This window comes from Meles meles, chromosome 16 (assembly GCF_922984935.1).
Source record: "Meles meles chromosome 16, mMelMel3.1 paternal haplotype, whole genome shotgun sequence".
Taxonomy (NCBI): Eukaryota; Metazoa; Chordata; class Mammalia; order Carnivora; family Mustelidae; genus Meles; species Meles meles.
In genome coordinates this window covers 70,015,153-70,035,045 of record NC_060081.1, presented here as the reverse complement: position 1 = coordinate 70,035,045, position 19,893 = coordinate 70,015,153, and the positions used below count along the sequence as shown (strand labels likewise).

Below are 19,893 nucleotides of genomic sequence, written 5' to 3'. Positions count from 1 at the left end.
AAAAGTACAAAACATTTTGCCTATAGTAGTGAAAGAAACTGACTTTTGCAAAGGAATTTGAATTTTTTTTTAATTAGCCCATTTAAAATATGAAATGTAATACTGAGAGTCTAGAAGTACTCACGCATGATTTGCATTCACCGTGAGTTATGTTGGGGACTGATTTGTTGACTTCAGACTGTCGGTATGGAAGAAGGTTCCGGAAGAACATTGGGGTGGGGATGAAAATTGGTGTGGAAAATGGAGAGGAGCATATGTGGGACTGTATGGCCACCCTGCAGACTGGCCCAGGTTGACGGGGATGGTTTGTCTTCACTTGCTATCTGCACTACCCAGCAGGCCCCCTCTCTCCAGTGGTCAGTACTGAGGGATGCTATCCTGGAGTTTGGGGCAGTGTGGGATGAGGGAGTGGATACAGAGCAAGTGGGATTTCCTGTCTATCTTGTGGGAGGTACCTTGGTTGGTTCCCAAGGCTCACCTGCCAGATCTGGGGCAAAGACATAATGAAAATTCTTATCTCCAGCCCCACTGCAAAATCTTCCAAACTCAATTCGGTTGAATTATTAAGAAGTGAATTCTCCACACCTTGGGTAAGGAACCAGCACAGTCATGAAATCAGACATCGTGCCTGAGATATTGCTACCCTGGGGAAGTTGTGTCCAAGGGATAAGAGGCTTGTGTGGTGGGCGTGACAGGAGGGAAGGATGGATGCCTCCCTCAACTCAGTTCAGAGATGAAGCAGCCTTCCGAGCTGGGGGATGCGGGGGGTGGGGGGGGTGCTTTCCCTCGGATACACATGTGGCTGGTGGTGCACATTGGGGGTGGGGAGCAAGAGGAAGTTGTGTCTCCTTGCGGATTGATTCTCCTGCCACAGTCACCCAGAAGGTGGCTCCTCCGGAGAGAACTAGGAAGGCCTCTATCCTATACACGTAAGCCTCTTGGTTCCTGGGTCTCTGCAGAAAACCACAGGTGTCAGAGTTGACCACAGACACCCTCCCCCACAGGTGGTTGTAGGGACCTGCATGTAAATAAAAGAACCAGGATGGTGGTCCCACAGCAGACCAGAGGGCTCCTGCTGGAAGGGGCATCTGCCTCTCAGGTCCAGATGATTATGGCCATATGTGCTCAGGGGTACCAGCCTTCAAATATTTGTAACCTGAATTTTTAGCTGAAATCTGATATTTAAAAAAAAAATGTTGCCAAACTCAATTTTTTTTGTAATGTACCATAGGGGCCAAGCAAAATCTGTCTGAAGGCAGAGCATAGGTCATACTCCACCTTTAGAACATCTGATTACAAGATCTATGTAGAAAACTTTAGGTCTGATCTTGGAGGAGAGGATTTCAGTTTTTTGCTGCTGAGTGTGATGTCAGCTGTGGGTTTGTCTCATAGGGCCTCTGTTACGTTGAGGTACATTCCCTCTGTACCCACTTTGTTGAGAGGTTTTATCATAAACAGATGTTGGATTTCGCCAATATTTTTTCTGCGTCTATTGAGAGGAGCATATGGTTTTTAACCATCATGTTCACGTGGTGCATCCCAGAGATTAACTCGAAGATGTAAACCATTCTGGCATCCGTGAGTCCCACCTGACCATGGGGTGTAATCCTCTTCCTGTATTGTTGACTTCAGTTTGCTCATATGTGGTCAAGGGTTTTTTCATCTCTGTTCATCAGAGATATTGGCCTATAATCTCCTTTTCTTGTGGTGTCCTTGTCTGGTTATGGTGTCAGGGTAACGCTGGCCTCATAGAATGAGCCTAACAGTGTTTTCTCCTCTTCTCTTTTTTGTAGGAACTTGAGAAGGATGGATATTAATTCTTTTTTTTTTTTAATATTTCTTTTATTTAGGAGAGAGAGCACAGTCGGGGGGAGCGGCAGGCAGAGAGAGAGGGAGAAGCAGACTCCCTGATGATCAGGGAGCCTGATGCGGGACTTGATTCCAGGACCCTGAGATCAAACCCAAGCCAAAGGCAGATGCTTAACCAACTGAGCCACCCAGGCACCCTAAATTCTTCTGTAAATGTTTGTACCAGTGAAGCCCTCTGGTCCTGGACTTTTGTTTTTTGAGGGAGTTTAGATTACTGATTCAGTCTCCTTACTAGTAAATGGTCTGTTTGTTTCCTAATTGCTCATGATTCAGTCTTGGTAAGTTGTATATTTCTAGGAATTTTTCCATTTCTTCCATGCTTCCAATTTGTGGGTACATAATTCCTCATAGTAGCCTCATGATCCTTTGTTTGTAACAAAGGATTTGTAATTTCTTTGTAACACCTCTCATTTCTGGGTTTTGTTTTGTTTTTTTTTTTGAGTCCTCCCTATTTTTCTTGGTGAGTCAAGCTAAAGATTTGTCAATTTGGTGGTTCTTTTCAAAGAACCAACTCTTAGCTCCTTTGATCTTTTCTATTGTTTTAGTCTCTATTTCATTTATTTTCATTATAATCTTTGTTATTTTCTCCCTTCTACTAACTTCTGGCTTTGTTCTTCTTTTCCTAGTTCCTTGAGGTGTAAAGTTAGGTAGTGTATATGAGATTTTTCTTGTCTCTTGAGGCAGGCGTTTATCGCTATCAACTTCCCTCTTAGAACTGCTTTTGGGGCATCCCCTATGCTTTGGGATGTATTCTTTCCATTTTCATTTGTCTCAGGGTATTTTTTTTTTAATATCTCTTGATTTCTTGTTTGGCCCAGTGCTTATTCAATAGCATGTTGTCGACTCTCCCCATATTTGTGAATTTTCCAGTTTTCTTCTTGTGATTGATTTCTAGTTTCATACATTGCGGTTGGAAAACACGCTTGATATGATTTCAGTTTTCTTAAATGTACTAAGACTTGTTTTGTGGTCCCACATAGGATCTGTCCTGGAGAATGTTCCACGTGCACTTGGGAAGAATGTGGGTTCTGTTGCTTGGGAATGGAATGTTCTGTAAATGTTAAGTCTGTCTGGTCTACCGTGTTATTTAAGGCCAATGTTTTCTTACAATTATCTGCCTAGATGATCTATCCGTTGATGGAAGTGGGGTATTAAAGTCCCCTGCTATCATTGTATTGTCGTCTGTCTCTCCCTTTAGGTCTGTTAGTATTTGCTTTATATATTTAGGTGTTCCTAAATTGATGAGAGATTCAGCTGCCTTCCATTTCTCCTTGTACTTCATTGATGAGAAATGAGTCACGGCAGAGGAGCCTGAGAAATGGAGTCTCCATTCTGGGTGACCATTTTTCCAGCTAGAAATTCCTTTCTGTAGGAGAAGAAGACAGCAGATACTGAGGGAGGATTATCAAACTCTAGTAATGGTTCACAACCACTTGTGCGTGTGACCCCCTTTTGAGTACAAGAGATCAGCCTGAAATGTACAAGACTGGAACCAGAAAAACATTCCTTAAGTGGACCAACGGTGGACCAGCATTTCATGTAAATAGTGCTTTTAGTGCATTTAGGAAACTACAAAATTTTGAAAATAACCTTATTTGATGTATCTCATGGCAACAAATGTTATGTTGTGATGGTGACTAATGGGTTCATTCTTAGCTAATGGGTTGGTGAGGGGACAGTTGAGGTGGGGTGTGCCTTGTCCAACACATTGAAGCGACAACACAACGTGATGTCCTTTACTGAACGTGCAGTTCACACAGCAAAACCGTAACAGGTCATTTTTGCAGAAGCATTAGGGATTTGATCCATCTCCCCAAGGGCCCCTCTGACTCCTCTGACTTCTGAATCTCCCCCCACCCCCTGCCATGTACTTGCTACCTCCTCATCCTTTCCAGCGGCCTCTTCAATTACCTCACGGAGCAGAATAGTGTTTGTCAATGGATTTGCATGTGCTTCGAGCTCTCCTCCAGCATCCCTTTAATTAATTTCCCCAAACCTGGCGTCTTCTACAAGATTCACGTTTTCAATTTGGCAAACATCTTGTTTTCTGCTACCCCGTGCTTGCAGTAGACATGAACAAAGGACGAAGTGTGAGATGTGAAATTGAAGAAGGGTAAATGTCAGTCTGTTCTTGGGTATTTCTGTATGTTGGCTTCCTCTGTCTCCGGGGACTGGGATCTCAATTCTAAACACCCTGAAAGGGAAGAATTGTATCCTCAGGTTTTACAAAATACCTTTTGTACAAAAGTACAAAAAAAAAAAGTACAAAAGGTGCTCAGTCAACTCTTAGAACTTGTCAGCTGCCTGAGTGTGCTCACTCGCATTGCACACCCGCGGCGCAAAGTTCTGTAGCGTTCTGGCAGTGAGACTCTTCCCAGCTCTTCGCAAAGCCGCTGAGAGCAAGGACTCTGCCTGGGTTCAAATCCTGATGCTGCCACTTTCTAACTGAGTGAATTTGGACAAGTTATTTAACTTCTTCGTCTTGATTACCTCGAGGAGGGATAAGAACGTTGCTTAGCTGATATGGTTTTGTGGGGATGAAATGTTAGAACAGTGACATGCCGTTAAGCACTTAGGCAATGTTCGCCCTGATGTTGGTGACGATTTTCACAAGGGGCAGCACGTCCGACCACTCGCCCCAGAGCAGTGTTCCCAGGAATGTCACGAGAGATCAGCTTGGATGGTGGAAATAAGTTGTGCGCACGGATTAAAATTGGCAGCACGTGCCCAACCTCTCTGGTCATCAGCAGAAAGCAAATGAAGGCACCAGTGGCCACAGCAAATATTCAGAGGCCCTGTCACACCAAAGTTTGGAGGGGATGTGGGGAAGCAGGGAGTCCCACACATCGGCTGCGGGAACGCATGTGGGCACCTCTACTACCCACGAGCGCTTTGGCGATTTTCGGCAAAGCGGAAATCAAGGACTGTGGGAATGAGAAGGAAGGAAAACACGCCAAGATGGCAGTCCCAGATTTCCACTACACTGCTTTGGTGGGGAGGGGGGACACGCTTTCTGGCACTTGCTGGCGAATTAGACAGAAGTGCCCATTGTCTTCTCGTTGGGGTGACACTTTTCTCGTTCCACGCGACCATCCGAGTCTGGCAGTTCTGAGGTGGTTGCTGTGCCCAGCTTCTGCCATCTGGTACAGACTTCTGCAGGGATGTGGGCACTGGTGATGAGCTTTCGGCCCCTCCCTCATCGTGTTCTAGAATGTGCCAGAGGAGCCCCGGGGGTGGGGGGCGGGGGTGGAGGCCTCTTATCACAAGCTCAGACTACCTCAGGGCCCCTGGTTGGAGCTGTTCGGAGATTTGGCCTTGAGCGCCCGATCATTTTCGCTCTTCTGCTCCCACAGAGCTGGGGAGGGAGGTCAGCCAAGGGTGGCCACCACTTAGCTGTCAACCTCGGGCGGCCGCCCTCGCTTGGGAGACGGGCTCCGGGCCACGACGCCGGCCCTGGCAGGGCACGTGAGGCGTCGGCGGAGCCTGCTGCCTCTCGCACAGGAGGCCAGGAAGGCGGCCTCGGGCATGGTGGCGTCCCTGACCAGACTCACCGCCGGCGTGTGTGTGTGTGTGTGTGTGTGTGTGTGTGTGTGTGTGTGTGTGTGTAGGACTGCACAGACGTGAGGACTGGTGCTCAGGGGACTTCCTCTGTTTTTCTGTGAAAGAATCCTCACCCCTCCCTCTTCTCACCACTCTGTTTGATCTGCCTTTAGCCTCTTGCCCTGAACACCACACTGGACCTGAACCCCGGCCTCCAGCCGCCTGCTTAGCATCTCCCCTTGGACGTGCGCCTGGCATTGCAACCCTGACGTGTGCAGAACGGCCTCCTGATCGCGTGCCCCCTCCCCGAACATGTCCCACAGTCTCCCCTGGCGGCTCCCAGCTTCCAGAACCTTCGTGTCATCCCTGCTTTTCTTCCTTCCTGTCCCTTCACATCTAGTCATCAGCAAACCCCCGCCAGCTCTCTCTTCAAGATACCCCAGAGCCCACTCTGCCACCTTCCTGGAGCTGCCGCCGCGTCTCGCCGGGACAGCACAGCCCTCCCCTCCCTGTGCGCTACTCCCGTTCCCACTCGCTGCGGCCCGTTCACGCCTCAGCAGCTGGAGGGGTCCTGTCTCTCCTCTGCCTGCAGCCCTCCCATGGGCCCCCATGGTCACCTCGGGGTCCCGATGATCTGCCCTTCGCCCCTCGCCCCCCGACCACTTACCTCCTGATCCCCCCCTCCGTTACGCTACTCCTTCCTGCTTCTCAGACGGCTCACCTGGCACCCACTCAAGGGACTTGGTGCTTACACTTTCCTTTTCTAGAAACTTTTCCCCTACACATCTACAGGGCCCATTCACTGACTTCCCCCCAGATCTTTGTTTAATGATCACCTCCTCAGAGAAGCCTTCCTTGATGAGCGCATCCGAAAGCGGATTCCTGCCCCTTCTTTACCCCCTCACCCTGCTTTATTTTCCTTCAGAGCTCTCGTCACCACTTAACATATATCTGCGTGTTTATTGTCCAACCTCCCGAGTTAAAGGATGTCCCCGTCCCCCGCTTCGGGACTCCCTAGCCTGCCTCCTGCTCTGGCCCTCTCCAGCACTAACATGGGCTCTGCCGCTGGTCGCACTGGTTGCCTCCCTTCTGACACATCTGCTCCATGGAAGCGGGGACAGCCTGGGCCGTGCCCTCCGGCATCCCCGTGCCTGCAAGAGGGAGCGCCCCATCTCAGGTGCTTAGGGAATCACAGCAGGATGAACAGATGAGTCTGCGTGTTCCATCCAGAGCCAGCTCCCCCGCCCCCTCCCCATTTTTCTATACCCCTCTCTTCTCTCCCCTCTCTCTCCTCCCCCACCGCCACCATCTCAGCCCCTGCTCCTTTCTTCTTGGCCCTTCTGCACACACAGAGAAGAAAGGACTTGGATTCTTCCTGTGGGCGCCTCCTCGGGGGGCCCCGGGTGCAGCTGTCCCGCCTTCACAATGGCAGCCTTTTCTGTGCTTGGCCTCTCTCCTGTTTGTGCCCCCCGCTCCCTTCCTCTCCCTTCAAATGAGCACACGCACATGCACACACAGCTCCCTTCTTCCCTCGACCAGCTGCCCCCGCTCTCCGGCCCGGGGGGGCGGGGGGTGACCACAGAGCGTTTTCACCCGCCCTGCAAAGTAGACCCACCTTGAGAATGCTGACAGGAGTCGGGCAGCCCTCCAGGGCCCAGGCTGCCTCGGGGGGACACGTGGGTCACGTCCACGTGGGTTCATCTTCAAGCTGAATTTCTTTAAATTCTGATTTCATGGGCACTCCCCTCCTCCAAGATCTTTAAGTTTCAAAACAAGTAAAACATTGGTGCAGGCGTCGAGAGAACTTGGTTCTGCTTCTGACCCTGTAATCATGAGCTGAGACCTGGCCCCCTCTGGCCTCAGTTTCCCCATCTGTGCCTCAGTTTCCAGTCTGTGTATAGTGGAGTTACAACATATGTGCGTAAGTTACCCAGTGCCTTTGCTATGACCCCACCCTTGAGGGTCATGTGACCAGTGCCCACACATCATGGCGAGGCTCTCCCTGGGGCTGGAAAAGAAGGGGGCCGCTTGGAAAGACAGGAAGCATGTGGTCGCACTTCCCAGCTTTTCAGAAACTGGGTGTCAGGCTGACGGGTGGACATTCCTCTTTGCCCCCAGGTGACACTTGAACCCAGACTCTGTGTCCCAGCCCAGTAGCTGGTAGCAGGTATGTGGGTCTCCTGTAGCCGCTGGAACAAAGACCCCAGACTGGGTAGCTTCAAACAACAGAACTATATTCCCCTGCAGTCCTTGTCTCCTCCGGCTTCCGGGGGTTGCTGGAAATCTCTGGTGTGCCTTGCCTTGCGGCCGCACTGCCCCCAACTCCACTTCTCGAAGGGTCCCTCTCTCTCTGCACGTGGCCTTCTCCTGTGGGTGTCCGTGTCCGAATTCCCCTCTTCTTCTAAGGACACCAGCCACTGCATGAAGCCCTGCCCTAATCTAGTATGACCTCTTCTTAACTTGACGACACCTAGAAAGACCCTATTTCCAAATAAAGTCACGTTCACATGTACCCGGAATTAGAACTGGAACGTGTATTTTGGGAGATGCAATTCAACCCACCTCAGCTGGGTTCTTTCATGCAGACCACCCAATTTAATCCCCCCAGTGACACATTAGCCTCCATTAAAGCTGCAGAATCTTGTGTTAAACAAGCAGACGCAGACCCTGCAGATACTCAGGGTCTCCCAGAAAAACCCGCTGCCTCCCCCTTCGCCATCCACTATGGTCCTAAGAGTGGCTGCCCAGCCCGTGGGGAACTTGCTTTGGTTCTGCTCACAGGGTCTCTAACTTTTATTTCACTCAAGGAGTGTCTAACTTCAGTGGGCATCAAAATAATGGTGGAAGTCAAATGCAAGTGAGAAGCAGGAGGCTGTGTTGGGCGGATGCATAAAGCCTGCCTGCGAGCCGCCAAGGGTTTGAAGGGAGTTTTCAGGCTAAATGTGACCTTTCACAGTCTCTCTCTGGCGCAAGCAGCAACTCCCCTGAACATTCTAGAAGGGTCTACACTGGAGCTGCTGGGCCCAACATGGTAGCTGCTGGCCACTGGGAACTATCTAACTTTAATTGGGGCACCTGGGTGGCTCAGCGGGTTAAAGCCTCTGCCTTCAGCTCGGGTCATGATCCCAAGGTCCTGGGATCGAGCCCCGCGTCGGGCTCTCTGCTTGGCTGGGAGCCTGCTTCCTCCTCTCTCTCTCTCTCTCTGCCTGCCTCTCTGCCTACTTGTGGTCTCTATCTGTCAAATAAATAAATCTTAAAAAAAAAAAAAAATTAGTCTAATTAAAAGTTCGGTTTTTTAGTCATCTTAGGCACACTTCAAGTGCCCACCAGGCACACGTGCGTGCCAGAGCGTATGGTTCAAATGTAGAATGTTTTCTATTGTCACAAAAAGTCCTCTTAGACAGCCTTGGCGGAGAGCATAATTGAAGCAAAATTTTGGAGGGGGCACACAGAGCTTTCAGAAGATGAAAAGAATACCAACAGTCACTTTAGAATTACAAGTTGCTCCTATGGAGTCTGTATGGTGCCAGGCGCTTTCCATGGTTCCTCTTCCTTAAACCTTAATGTGAGGTGGGCGCCTCCCCTCTTTCCTGCAGTACTTCCGCTCAGGCCCAAGCTCGGTGAACTGGTTCCTTTGCCTCTTCAGGCCTTCTTCCCAGGCCTTCTTGAGGCTAGACTACGGGTCAGGGCTTCAGGAGCATGGGGCAGCTACCAGGGGGGCTCCAGCCTGGGGCCTGTGGGTCCCACCTGTTCACGGCCAGGTCCTCCTCCTCTGAGCACCTGGCACGTGCAGGAGCACGCACACACACACACACACACACACCCGTGGCCAACCAGTCACTTCCAGCAAAATGGCATCTGTGCCGTCATGGGGAGAGGGCTCTCAGCAAAGAAAGGGAAACCCGGCGCCCCTCTGTATCAGCCCTCCCAAGGCCGCATAGAGGTCCGCTGTCCGCCGTGCCTGAGTGAGCCCCTTCCTCCCCAGAGAAACCAAACCCCAGCACCCAGAGGGGCCTGGCGGGGAAGGGGGCAGTGCCCTACAGCCCAGGCCGAAGTGCCGGTTGGGTGATAGATGGACCCAGAGGTGCCAGATCTCCTCTTCCGTCCGAAGTGTGACACCCAGACTTCCATGTCAAATTGTCCAGATTTCGAATGTGGACTGTTTGCTCTGCTTTTAAAAATAAATAAATAAAAACACCAGGCCGACCCAAAGCAAACACACCTGTGGGATGGATTCAGCCCACAGGCCACTGGTTAGCAAACTTTTTTCTAACCAGTGGTTCCCAAGGGAACATACTGCCCCCTAGGGGCCAAACTCTATGAAAGTGTTTCTGGTGGTTGTCCACGTTGCAGATGTGGCTGGCGTCCGAGGGGCGGGAACCAGGGACCTTCTGTGGCCTGTCATGCTGAGGGAGAGCCAAGGGGGCTCCCCAATTGCTTTTGTTCCATGTGGCTTCTGAGTCTTCCACCAGATCATGATATGAATGGATTCTTTGACGTGTGTTGTGATCTGAGCCTTGCCCCTAAGTCCAGTTTATACATGACCACCAAAGGCGTTCTGCACGGATTTAGGACCCTCCGAACTTTTCAGGAATGTAAGTGATCAGTAAGTGGAAGAAATATCATACTTGAGTGCCAAGTTTTTCCAGGAGTTATCCCACATTCCTGAAAGTCTCCGAGCTGAGAGCAGGGCCTCTAGAAGCTCTTGGCTCACGAGCGCCGCGGGCCCACCCAGCCTCATCTGTCGCTCACACGTCTCTGTATCCGTGTCTAGGTGCCACCTGACTACTCCATCGTGTCTCCTTGATGGATGGGCTTGGAAGTTCATACGGAAATTTTTCTTTGTTATAAATTGCCTTCCTTTTATTCTTCTTGTAGGCTGTAATTAGGGCATTGTATTGATTTCTTGGGGGGGGGGGGGGAAATGTGCCTCGGTAGTTTTCGTTACGTGCAGTTTTCTTTTAGGAAAATAAAGGAGCTTTACAAAATATTTGTCACAGAAATGGACATGGAAATGAGAGTTGCCCTTCAAAGGATCAGCTTAGTGTCACCTTCCTCCAAGGTGATAATTAAATATCCAATGATGACAGTCTCCCCAGGCCTTGTTCCAAGAGTCTGTTGTGGGTTTTCTCTTCACTCCCCCAGCCCCCCTACCCACCCACCCATTCCATCCTTCTGGACAAAACCATTCTTTAAAAGGGGACAGAAAGATTTTCAAATGCCGCCCTTCCTGATGTTGACTCAGCAGGTGATAAAATTTGTCACTAGTGCTGGGAGAGCCTGCCATGCCCAGCGAGTCAAGTTTTCAGGACATGGATGGGCCCCGGCTTCAAAGAGTCTGTTGTGGGTTTTCTCTTCACTCCCCCAGCCCCCCTACCCACCCACCCATTCCATCCTTCTGGACAAAACCATTCTTTAAAAGGGGACAGAAAGATTTTCAAATGCCGCCCTTCCTGATGTTGACTCAGCAGGTGATAAAATTTGTCACTAGTGCTGGGAGAGCCTGCCATGCCCAGCGAGTCAAGTTTTCAGGACATGGATGGGCCCCGGCTTCATTTACTGGAGATACATGACCCTCCCAAAGAGTGGGGGACCAGGGGCAGCATGTAATTTGAGGCCCAAGCAGCCCGCCCTCCATACCTCCGACAGCTCAGCCTTCCTCGAGGGCAGTGAGCTTGCCACAAACAGGTAAGAGCAGCCCTAGGCCTTCACGCTGGTTATTTGCTCATCCTTGCTTATCCCCCATGGTTAGCCATTCCTCTCCTCCACTGGGCACCAAGAGGAAGCTTGAAAAATGCCATTCTAATCATGTCACTCCCGGCACGAGATCCTCTACCAGCTGCCTGATGCCCTATAAGCACAGCTCCTTGCTAGAGCTGCCAAGGCTTTGCTCAGCTCCCTTCTCTGTGCCCATCTCCTACCTTTCTTCCTTTCTAACAACATTCAGACTGCCTGGCCTCTTTGCTGTTCCTCAAATATCCCAAACTCACACTTGCCCCAGGACCTTTGCACTTGCCATTGCATCTACTTAGAGCGCTACTCACATAGCTTATTTTTTATTATCATTTCACCATCTGTCTCTAACATCCCCGCTGCTTCCCTGACCTCCCTGCATGAATTAGTCTCCCCAACCAACCCTGTCACTCTCTACCACGATACCCTGCTCTATGTCCTTTGTAGGATTTATCATCCCCTTGAAATTGTCTCAGATGTTTTGAATTTATTTCTTACCTATTGTGTTCACTGCTGTAACCTCCTGTCCAAGAACAGTGCCAGGCAGGTATTGGGTACCCGATAAAGATCTGAATGAAAAGAGGACTCTTTGGCCTTAGGCTTGAAGTAAGTAGAAAATGAGAACAAAATGAAATTTGGATTACTGTCTCCCTTTTCCAGCACTGAGAAATATAATTGCAATTAGTTCAGGCAAATTTAGCTGAGTCCCAGTAGTCAAACATTGTCACCACAACCCGTCATTCTGCTTCTTGGATTTTCTCTCATTTGGGTTAGCTTTATTCTTAGGAAGGTTCTGCCTTTTTTTTTTTTTTTTTTTTTTTTTTTTTTTTTTTTTTTTTTTTTTTTAAAGATTTTATTTATTTATTTGACAGATAGAGATCACAAGTAGAGAGGCAGGCAGAGAGAGAGAGAGGAGGAAGCAGGCTCCCCGCCAAGGAGCCCGATGCGGGGCTCGATCCCGGACCCTGGGATCATGACCTGAGCGAAAGGCAGAGGTTTTAACCCACTGAGCCACCCAGGCGCCCCAGGTTCTGCCTTTTGATGTCAAGATGGCCCTCCCAGGTCCCACCCCACCGGCATAGTGACCCTGGTTGAAAGGGAGAGCCTCTTCCGTGTGCTCCAGCAAAAGTGTCAGGGGAGGCTTTCATTGGCTCAGTGAGGGTCATATGTCCCTCCCTTACCCAATCACAGAGGCCGGGGGAGGGGCAACACCCAGATTGGCCGACCCTAGAGGCCAGGGGAAGGGAGACACCCCGATTGGCCAACCCCAGATCACATGCCTAGCCCAGGAGCTGGGAGCCAGAAACAGTCTCACTTGAATAGGTACTTCAGAAGGGACAGTTACCAAAAACAGGAGCATGAATGCTGGGCAGAAAAATAAAACAGATGTCTGCTATAGAAACCCAAATCCAGCTTTCCCCCCTTCCAGGGGCAAGTGGGAGGAGGGCCTTTCTTCCAGCTCTCTCTGCTTCCAGCATGAGATGCCTCCTTCGTGTGTCATTATGCCCCCCACCTTCCTCATCTGCTTTCCCACAGTTCTCAGTTCAGCAAGATCCCATCTCCGCATCCAGAACTTTCACGGCATCGATTTGTCCCTCTGTGCAGCCATTTGCGTTTGGTGTCTTTTCAAAAGCAGAAGAAAGAGACTCATGTGGTAACCTTGCAAGCAGCCCAAAGTTAAAAGGATCCAGTTACAGAATATTAGAAATGCCCCAGCCCTAAGAGCTTTGGGGCTCGGGGTTTATTTAATGCCTTTCTTCCCAGCCCTGCTTCCTCAGCCAGTTTGTCTGCCAAAAAAACAAAGACTTCAGTCCTGTGGCATTTTGCATCTAATATTTATAGTGCTCTGGAGTTTGCAAAAGCATTTCCTTCTCATTTATCACTTGTACCTCAAGAGACCTCAGCTCCACCCCCAGAAAGTTAGCGGGATTGTTTTCCCCTGCCCAGATCAGGAGCCCCAAAAGCCAAAGGATGGATAGTGAAGGTCTCACAACCCAGGGCCCTCCTGTAGGCAGGGGGGTGGGGGGACTGGGGGATTGAACCTTGGCTGGGACCAGCGTAGCTTCTGTTCTGCACTCCTTGGGACCTCATGTGGGTCTTGAAAACTAGCAGCCAACAGCCCAAGTTCACACTTCAATCCCACTTGTGTTCTGTTTGACTTATAAGGTGTTTTTTAACATCTGGAAACGTCCCCAAAAAGTTCAGTTTCCAAACTTTGTTTTAAAAAAAGAGGGAGGGGCGCCTGGGTGGCTCAGTGGGTTAAGCCGCTGCCTTCGGCTCAGGTCATGATCTCAGGGTCCTGGGATCGAGCCCCGCATCAGGCTCTCTGCTCAGCAGAGAGCCTGCTTCCCTTCCTCTCTCTCTGCCTGCCTCTCTTGTGATTTCTCTCTGTCAAATAAATAAATAAAATCTTTAAAAAAAAAAGAGGGAGGTGGGTGTCGCCTGGGTAGCCAGTCAGTTAAGCATCTGACTCTTGATTTCATCTCAGGTAATGATCTCAGAGTCATGAGATTGAGCGCTAAGTTGGGCTTTTCTCCCTCCCTCGCTCTCTGCCCCTCCCCCACACACCCATGTGCTCGTGGGCACTCTCTCTCAAAAAAACAAACAAAAAAAAAAACTCTGATCTTGCCAAATATTAGCAACATTCCTAGACAGTAGGGATCAGGAGACTGCAGCCTACAGAAATTTGTTATCTGTTTTTATAAATAAAGTTTTATTAGAACACAGCTTTTTCGTTCATGTATTGCCTGCAGCTGCTTATGTTCCATTGTGGCGGAGCTGAATAATTGCAACAGAGATCACGTGGCTGCAAAGGGAAACGACTTATAGTCTGACCCTCGATAGAAAAACTTGCTGTCTCCTACTAGATGCCGGTCACCAGCTGGATATGTCACAGCTCCCTCCCCCACCCCCCAGTATTTGCTAGAATATAGGTACAGTGAAGGGCATTTCTGTCCCCAAAGAACAGTGGTTTAGAGATGTACTAATTTTTCTCTCATTTGACAGTTTGGGCACTAACGGCCCAGGGCTGAGCTGGCATGCCTGGTGTTGGTGTCCAGGCTCCTTCTGTGGCATTACCACGCCATCCTGGGCTACTGCCCTTGTCCAGAATGGCTCAGCATGGGCACAGCCAGCCAGCTGGAAGTCGAAGATACGGGGAAGACGCACCCGCTTTCTGTAGGCCCGTTACAAGAACTCCCACCACGTCCACCCTCCTCTCCTCCAAAAGTCGGTCATGGCCACTTCCGGCAATGAGGGAGGCTGAGAAGGTCACCTCCATCCTGCTAGCCTTGGACCCGGCTAGTAACCCCGCCTCTAGGGAGCAGCGGTGCACGGGCACTGGGGCGACACAGCAGATTCTGCGAGACTTCCCAGGCGTGGCTAGAATCGCCACGCCCCGCACACCTCTCCTTCTTCTAGCCTTGGTCCGTTCCATGCCTTTACCAGAGCGCCTGGATCTCCTTGGAGTTTGTGCGCGGGGTTGTAAGCTGTGTACGCTCTCTCCCAGGGCGGGAGGAAGGAAACTGCTGTGCTCCGGAGCCTCTAGAGGGAAGGTTGCAGGCACCGAGTCACGCCACATGTGCCCTTCTCACACAGACGAGTGGCTGGGAAATAACGGAGCTGAGTACAGGTGAATAGGCTCCCAGCTTCAGTGCTCAAAGTGTTGGGCTGGGCAGAGGCTGAGCGGCACTTTGGAAGCTATAATGCCGGGCGGGGATTGTGGTCAGTAAGCTCGCTCTTCCTGGGGAAACACCCACCATCATCCTCAGCAGCAGGAGCTGAGCCGATCCCATCAGACTCTTGGAAATGCTTCCTCTACCCCCCTTCCCTCTGATGCCACCTGTGGCCCCTTTCCACCTGCTAGGCTGGTGTCCCATCACCCTGACCCCTTCTTTGGGAGCCCAGGACCGTCTTCTCTAACAATGCTCATTCCCTCCCCCCAGGGGATTTTACCCCTTGGAGAGCCACGTGTCCCCCTTGGCATCTGTGCGCATCCTTTTCAGAGTGGGTTCAAATTAAGTGCAAGGAAGGAAACACACGGGATTGCAAAAGAAGCCAGTGACACCAAAATACTTTGTAAACTGTGCTGTGCGTCCTTCTTCACACGTTAAAGGACACGCTGTCATGGTTATGTAGGGGCTAACGGCCGGGTCTGAGAACTCGCGTGATTCCGTGGTGGTGCTGGCTTCAGTGATCCCTCGAGATGTCTGGTTAACTGACATGTGGTGTGAAAACATCCGTGACTTCTGTTGGCGACAGAGGCAAAGGTATTTGTTGCCTTCTTTCATGATGGAAGGAGATGCTAGTTAGGGGGTCATGAAAATCAGTGAAGATGGAGTTTTCCCATCCCCGTTCAGGACCCACAGATTGAGAACCCGTTCCCTTTGTGATCTCATCCAGTTCCACAGATCTAAATGCCATCGAAACGCTGACGACTCCCACATTTCCCCTCCCGGCCCGGACCTCGCCCTTGAACCTGAACGCCTATCTCCAGGCTGCTCATTCTGTCTCCACCTTGACTACCAAGCTAACAGGAACCTCAAGGTTAACGTGTGTGACCTCGAGCTCTTTGTCCCCCACCACAGAACCTGCCCCTCCCACGGTGCCCCCTTGATGATGGAAGGATGTCCTTGTCGCTCAGGACAGACACCTCGGAATTGTCCTTGACTCCTCTCAGTTCTTTCCCACACCGCGTCTAATCCATCCGTAGACCATGGCAGTTCCAACTCCAAAAATAGCCTGAAACCAACCCGGCCCCTCTGCCCCCACCTGCTAAGAACCATTCCAGCCTCTCTCCTGAATTACTGTGACAGCCTCCAGGGGTCCTGTTTCCCCGCGTCAGACTGTCCTCAGTCCTGGCACGTAACCCCACGAGGGTGCGGTTTTCGTCGTTGGTTAATTTGCTCTGTTTTGTTCGGTGGTGTCCCTAGGACCAGGCCTGGCACATAAGCAGTAGGTTTCTGAGTGTTTACTGAGTGAGTGAACGCACGCGTGCCTGAATGAATGAATACACAACATCTTGATTAATAATGTTAGAACACAGACAGTGACCAACATTTCGGGGGCACTTGCCCCGTGTTTCCTCACTGAACTCTCCCAGCACCCTTGTCAGGCAGGCATTCCGTTATCCCCATTTTACAGTTGGGAAAACTGAACCAGTAGGTGGGAACAGCTGGACTCAAACCCGCGCTGTCAGGCCCAGAGCCCACGCTCCACCTCACATCCGACTGCCTCCCAAGACGAAAACATCCCTTAAACCCCTCCTGTATATCTGGAAGGAGTGACCAAGGTGATGTCTGGCTCCTACCTTGTTCCCCATCCTGGCTCTCTGGAAAGGCGAGGGGCTCAGGCTCTGGGATGGCCTTCCCTCAGCAGCCCCCAGGCAGATAAACCTTGGAGGACGGAGCGTGGGGAATGACCTCGGTGTGGGATCTCTGTTCCGCCTGGAACTCCAACAGAAAGCACGCTGGAGGGTCGTCGGACCCCATGGAGGAGCAGGGCCTGTGGGATCACGAGGTCCGTCTGTCCTTGCCCCTGCCGCTAGCTGTTGAACAGCCCACTCACTGTTTCCTTTCTCCCTCACGAGTGTCTCCACCCTCCCCCCCACAGCGGATGGTGCTCTCATCTGCAGGGATGGGGGGTGCCATCCTGCCGGGAGGCAGGGCAGGGTAGCGAGTGGAGACGGTCCCCTGAGTTCAAGTCTCAGCTCTGCCGCTTACCAGCCACTGTGGGATGCTGGGCACAAAGTGACCTCATCTCTCTATGCCTTGGTTCCTCCAACTGTAAAATGGGGACAAAAGGCGTGTCTATCTCTTTGGGCTGTTGGGGAACATCATTCCCCTAGCGGTTCTCAAAGTGGGCCCCAGGAACCCTGGGCCCAGAACTCTTTTCATGCTAATACTGAGACAGGATTTGCCCTTCACCTTATTTGCTTCACGGGTGTAGTGTTTTCTGAGGGTGTGTAATGCACCCCCAGTTATCTCCAAATTTTATGTTAAATACTCCCTTTTTTTTTTAAAGATTTTATTTATTTACTTGACAGACAGAGATCACAAGCAGGCAGAGAGGCAGGCAGAGAGAGAGAGAGGAGGAAGCAAGCTCCCCGCGGAGCAGAGAGCCCAATATGGGCTCGATCCCAGGACGCTGGGATCATGACCTGAGATGAAGGCAGAGGCTTTAACCCACTGAGCCACCCAGGCGCCCCTTAAATACTCCTTGCCTCTCTGTGTGTGTATCTACAGAAGGCTGGATTTTTCTTGAAACATAACCAGAACAACGTACCTCACCAGGCTGAACACAAGAGTAGAGCCGTGAATCTAGCTGCCTTCTATTCAGCTGGACGTTAGAGGGATTGCAAACATGGGAGACAGTACAGCTCTTCTCAACTGATTTTATTCTGTTGGAGAAAAATCTATCATTTTTAAAAATACACACTAGCAAGTAGGTTTATTGTTACTATTTTTAAATGAATTCACGTGTTTAAATTTCTCCATTTTCTTTTCTGACATGGTAGCTATCACTAGATAAAACCGACATAAACGATTCTATCTGGGGTCCTTAAGAATCGTTGAGCGTCTTGGGGCGCCTGGGTAGCTCAGTGGGTTAAGCCTCTGCTTTCAACTCAGGTCATGATCTCAGGGTCCTGGGATCGAGCCCCGCATTGGGCTCTCTGCTCAGCGGGTGGCCTGCTCCCCCCACCCCGCCACTGCCTGCCTCTCTGCCTTCTTGTAATCTCTGTCTGTCAAATAAATAAATAAAATCTTAAAAAAAAAATTTTAAGTCTCTAAAGGAACTTCGGTTGCAGAACGTTTTGGCGGACACTGGCCTTGGGCCCCTCTTCAATTTTGCAGAGCCCCTGCGGTGAAGTCACTCCCCCTGGGGATTAAGTAGATCCTGATTCAGTCAAACAGATGCCATGAAATCAAACAGAAAGACAAAAATGTAACGATTCTCCCTGCTTCACTCAAAGCCGATGTACCCCATGTCATGGGCAACAGGAATGTGCTCTTCTCTCAGTGGGACCTGGTTCCCCAGAACCCCCAGGACCTGGGTGTTCGGTGGGTCAGTCCTTTGCTCATTCACACCCCAAATGTCTGTTGAGGCCTTACTGCTTCCCAAACTCTGTCCTAAATATAGGGACACAGGCAGAAATAAGGAACACAGAAAGCTCTGACCTCAAGGAGCTGATGTTCTTGTGCGGCAGGCAGACGATAAAACCCAAAAGATAAATGCATTAGGTGGTGAGAAATATGGTGGAGAAACAAAGTGAGGAGAAGAGGGAGCACCCAGGTAGGGAGAGCTCATTTTAACAGGCTGGTTAAGGATATAACCCGGTAAGGTAGTATTTGAGCCAATGCCTGGAAAAGGTGAGGAAGTGAGCCATGCAGGGACCTGAGGAAGACCGTCGTTCAGAGGAAACAGCAAGAGCAAAGGCCCTGAGGCAGAGATGAGCTTCAGGTCTGGGAAGATGGAAGAAGGCTACTAGAACAGAACAGACCAAGACAAAGTGACAGAGATGAGGTCAGGAAGAGGATAGGTCATGCCGAGGACTCTGCATCTCACTCGGAGTGTGATGCGGCACCATCGAAGGGTTTTGAGCAGAACTGTGGACTTCCTCAGATCTGTGATGGAGTAGATTGCTTCTGGCTGCTGCAGGGGAAGACCAGGGAGGAGGCTCCAAAAAGGCCCAGGTGAGAGGAGGTGGTGGCTGGGACCCAGCCAGTCACAGGGACATGTGGGAAGCACTCAGTCCTGAGTCCCCTCTGAAGACAGAGCCCCCATGACAAGCGGTCAGTGGGTGTGAGTGGGGACAGAGGAGCTAAAGGCCCTCCCAGGTTTGTGGCCTGAACAACCAGGATTGACCAGAATGATGGGAGAGAAGCAGGCTTAGGGGACCGAGTGACAGTCCAGCTCGAGATGCCTGCTTGGCACCAAACAAACTGACCTGAGGGAAAACAGGAAGTCTGTGCCCGTGCAAACAATACCTAAAAATGACAAAACGTCGGAAAGAGGCCCAAGGACAACAGGAATTTAGAAGGTGTCACGAAGAGCAAAGACCCTTTTTTGTTTTCCCAAACTCCTGGCATGTGAAATGGAGTGGTTTTTTCCAGGAAAGATGGACTTTCCAGAAGGTTCTGTTTCATTTTTCATTGACCTTTCCGAATCGCTCTGAGAAGTGTTGTTTATTGTCATTGGCTCGGCTGGGCACCCAGGCTGTCATTGCTCACAGGCGTGTGTTGCGCCCAGCTGATCCGTCTGTGTGGGATCGGTATCCTTCCCCAGGCTCGTCACCGGAGTCTCAGAGGAGCCTTGTGATTTGCCAAGACCGTGTCACAGCTGGTTTCTGGAGCCCATTTTCATTTCTCTGGAGACCTGCGTTTTCACACACACCCCCACCCCGAAAAAGGAAGCGAGTTATATTTTGAGAACTCCCACAGCTCCTTTTTTTGGAGTGCTTACTCTGGGCCAGACATGATCTCATGTGTTGCTGTTCCCATTTTATAGATGGAATCACCGAGGCTTAGGGAGGGGCGCTCACTCGCCCGAGGAGACAGGGCTCCAAGCCTGGCCCTCTGAGTCTGGAAACCAAACCTTCAGAGCCACGCTGCACCCCCGCTGCATCGCTGGGATTCCCAGCCCAGGCACCACTGCCGCTGTGGGGTTGAGCCCTCCTCTGTCGTGGGAGCCACCTTGTGCCCTGTAGGGTGGTTAGCACATCCCCGATCTCACCCCCGAGAGGCCAGCAGCACT

The 19,893-nt window shown here is 50.8% G+C and overlaps 1 protein-coding gene across 6 annotated transcripts in view; it reads left to right on the top strand.

Annotated features, from left to right (window-relative positions):
• The window catches only part of SULF2 (sulfatase 2), a 114,121-nt gene that overhangs the window by 45,729 nt on the left and 48,499 nt on the right, over window positions 1-19,893 (top strand). The gene's annotated exons all lie outside the window — the stretch shown is intronic.